The following is a 3,643-nucleotide window of genomic DNA, read 5'->3' on the forward strand; positions in this document are numbered from 1 at the left end:
CCAATGTGATTTTTTTTTTTTTTCCCAGATGCACTACACTTTAAGGGCTGTTCTCTTGAGGGTGCAAGAATACTCATTATAGGCCTTTATCACTCTTCTGCATTCGAAAAGCGAAAGCTTCAAATAGTAGTGTAGCCTGTATCAACGGCAGTGCCCATAGCACAACATTGTTGTACAGTTTATCCATAGACTGTTAAAAAAAGAAAAAAAGAAAATGGACGTAGTGTCCGTGACGTCACTCGTAGGTAGTAATTAATGAATAAATTATGATCAATCGTATCAAACGCTTTTTTAAGGTCAATGAACACTCCAAACTGCTTATGATCTCTAGCTTTTGTAATTTCTTCAACCAAATCAATTAATGCCATTGATGTGGAACTGTTTTGTCTGAATCCGTATTGACTGTCAGAAATTAATTTATGTCCATCTAAAAATTTCTCTAATCTATTATTAAATAATTTTTCTAGAATTTTAGAAAATTGTGGAAGTAAAGAAAATTTGAGAAGTTGTGTCTATCCCCAGTTTTACACAACGGAACCACTTTAGCTATTTTCATTTTATTTGGAAATTTACCAGTTTGAAATGATAGATTACAAATATATGTTACTAGTTTAGAGATCCCCTTAATAACTTTTTTTTACAATTTTCATATCAACGTCATTATAATCAGTAGATGTTTTATATTTACACTTATTTACAATATTTATTACTTATATATTATTTATTATATATAAATAACAATTGATGGTTTTTGCTAGGCCAGGGTATCTGCATGATATTTAAGCTTAAATTGCAAGACTTTTAAAGACCTTTTTTAAGACCTGCACAAAAAAATTAAAATAAATAAATAAATAAATAATAAAATTACTGTAAAAAGCATGATTTACAGTTCAAATGCAGGTTTTCACAAAAACAATCAAGTATTATATTAATTAAATAACATATAAATATGTTTTACTGCCTTAATTGTTTACATTTTATAACACATTATCTTCTTGTCGATCCACCAGTTCACATTTACAACTCGTGTGTTGGCTGCTTAAAAACATGGGTTGATTTTCACATTGGCCTTTGACAACAGCAGATGTGCGGGCTGATTGAAAATGGAAAATCATTGTCTTCCAGCAGGTGGCGCTTTCGGAACAGCAGCAGCACACAAAGCCCAACAGACAGACTCCACAAAGCAGCGAAGCAGATGACTTTGAAACATGCAGCGCTCATATTTATTCAATTAATAGCCTTTTTATGTTTAATCGCAATTCTTGTCTTTCAGTTCCCACATTTAAGACCTCCTGAAATCATAATTAAGACTTTCTTGTAACATTTAAGATTTTTTAAGGACCTGTCAACTTTCCTAATTTTTGAAAATGCCATTGTTTTTCACCCACTGAAAGTTTCATCTGTCTGTGCGCAGCGGGCTGCTCTCTGCTCTCATCACTGCACGCAAGACTGCACCCAAACGGCTCTAGAGCTGACCTTGATCTGCTAGATATAAATTTGATTTATTAGGAATTAACATTTGGTATTTATTTCATTATGTCAAAAGCCTTCACGGATTCGGACCGGAGTCCACTACCGTAAAGACTACAAAAGCTGCGCCAGTTGAAATAGAAGCGCCCCGTCAGGTTTTAAATCTTAACCTTCTGTTTTGGCTGTAGGTCCGGGTCCATACGGGACGGCTTCTGGGTCTGGGTCCGGACCCGGACCGCGATCCACCTGTTAGTGACCTATGACCTAGGGGAAGCGAATAAATGTTGAACAGAAGAGGTCCAACAACCGAGCCTTGAGGGACACCTTGAGAGAGAAAACAAGATGATGATTTAAAGTTATGAACACTAATAAAATAAATGTATATCTGAGAGATATGATATGATGCTTGTAGCTGTGAAGCAACCACTTTTTCAAGCAGTTTGGAAACGAAAAAGAGATTAGATATAGGTCTGAAGTTATTCATAACAGATGAATCTAGTCCAGGTTTCTTTAAGATGGGAGTGATCTCAGCCATTTTTAATGATAGTGGAACAGACCCAGAAGAAATAGAACAGTTTGTCAAGTGAGCAGTAGGAGATGCTATTACAGAAAGACAGTTTTTAAGAAGTAGCGTAGGCGCTGGATCTAACTGGCAGGCTGGATCTAGATGAGCTTGCTTGAGTAATTAAGACACTAACAGAGGATGGGCTGGTGAGAGTAAAGTTAGACAGGACATGTTCTATGGACTGCGGTGGAGACCAGTTAGAATAAACATCTGATGAATTCATTGAAAATGTTGCGTAAATAGATTTTATTTTATTCTCAATAATATTATGAATTGGAGGGTTAATGAATTTGTTAACAGTTCGAAAATTAATGTCTCAGGGCTACTATTAGCTGTATTAATTATGGCGGAGTAATATGCTGTGTGTTTGGCATTAAGATCAGACTTATATTTCAACTGGTTATCACAAAAATCTTGATAATTCACCTACAGGCCGCTTTTCCTATATCTGCGCTCAAGACGTCTGCCAGTTTGTTTAAGTACACATAGCTCAGATGTATACCAAAGGGACGCATGAGATGAAGGTACCACCTTACTTATCATAAGGGCATGTTTGTCCAAAGCTTAAGAGATAGCAGTATTATAGATAGAATGGACAGCATTTGGACAGGAAATTCAGAGTACAGACAGTGAATATTCATTAATGGAGGACAGAGGATCAACAGATTTAACATTAATTAATAAAAGTTTTGTAAGGAGGCTCTGGAAAAGGAAAATCAAATCTTACTTTTATCAGGTTATGATCAGATATACCAGTTTGTGAGCCAGAGACAGAGACATTATTAATTCCAGAGGAACAAATTAGATTAAGTGTATGACCACGGCTATGAGTAGAGAAATTGACATGTTGTACAAGACCAAAATTATCCAAAGTTAATTAAGATCATTACAACATACAGAGTCAATATGTACATTGAAATCACTGAGCAGGATAACATAAGAGGATACAGCATAGGCCAAAGTAGCTCATTGAGCTGGTAAGCCAGAGGCTTAGGACGACGATATATTAATATGATCAAAAGAGTGGTATGAGCAAGAACTTTGAACGCCATGTATTTAAAAGTTTTCACATTATGAAATTCAGTAATGACAGTTTTCATAACATCCCTATAGATAAATGCAAAGCCACCATCAGTGAGACATGGCTTAAACAGATACTTACTGTATATCCAGAGGGAGTGAGGAGGTTTACATGATATAGTAATTTGGTAACTGGCAGGTTTCTGTGAGAAGCAGCATATCAATAATTAATTCATGGAGGAAAGATGCTTTTTCTGTCAGTGAATGGCAGTTAAGAAGCTCAAAGTTTTGGGACAGACTAAATGCTACTTTCATGTCACAACGATGCCAATCCTCCCTAGCCAAGGACCTTAATGAAGCAGTGTTTCTCAGACGAGCTGGAGATGTAGTTCTGTGAGCAGCAAGTCTGCTAGACCAAATAGCTGGAATACAGTGCGGAGATGTGTAATGTTCAAACGCACATGCCTAGTAGAGCGATGAACGTAGCGTGGATGACCCATGTTTCCAGGCTGAAATTCCATTTGTTCGTTCAGCTACACCAGGAGTAGGCAAGTTCGCTCCAACCCTAATCAAACACACCTGAACAAG

Source organism: Onychostoma macrolepis, chromosome 15 (assembly GCF_012432095.1).
Source record: "Onychostoma macrolepis isolate SWU-2019 chromosome 15, ASM1243209v1, whole genome shotgun sequence".
NCBI classification, from domain to species: domain Eukaryota; kingdom Metazoa; phylum Chordata; class Actinopteri; order Cypriniformes; family Cyprinidae; genus Onychostoma; species Onychostoma macrolepis.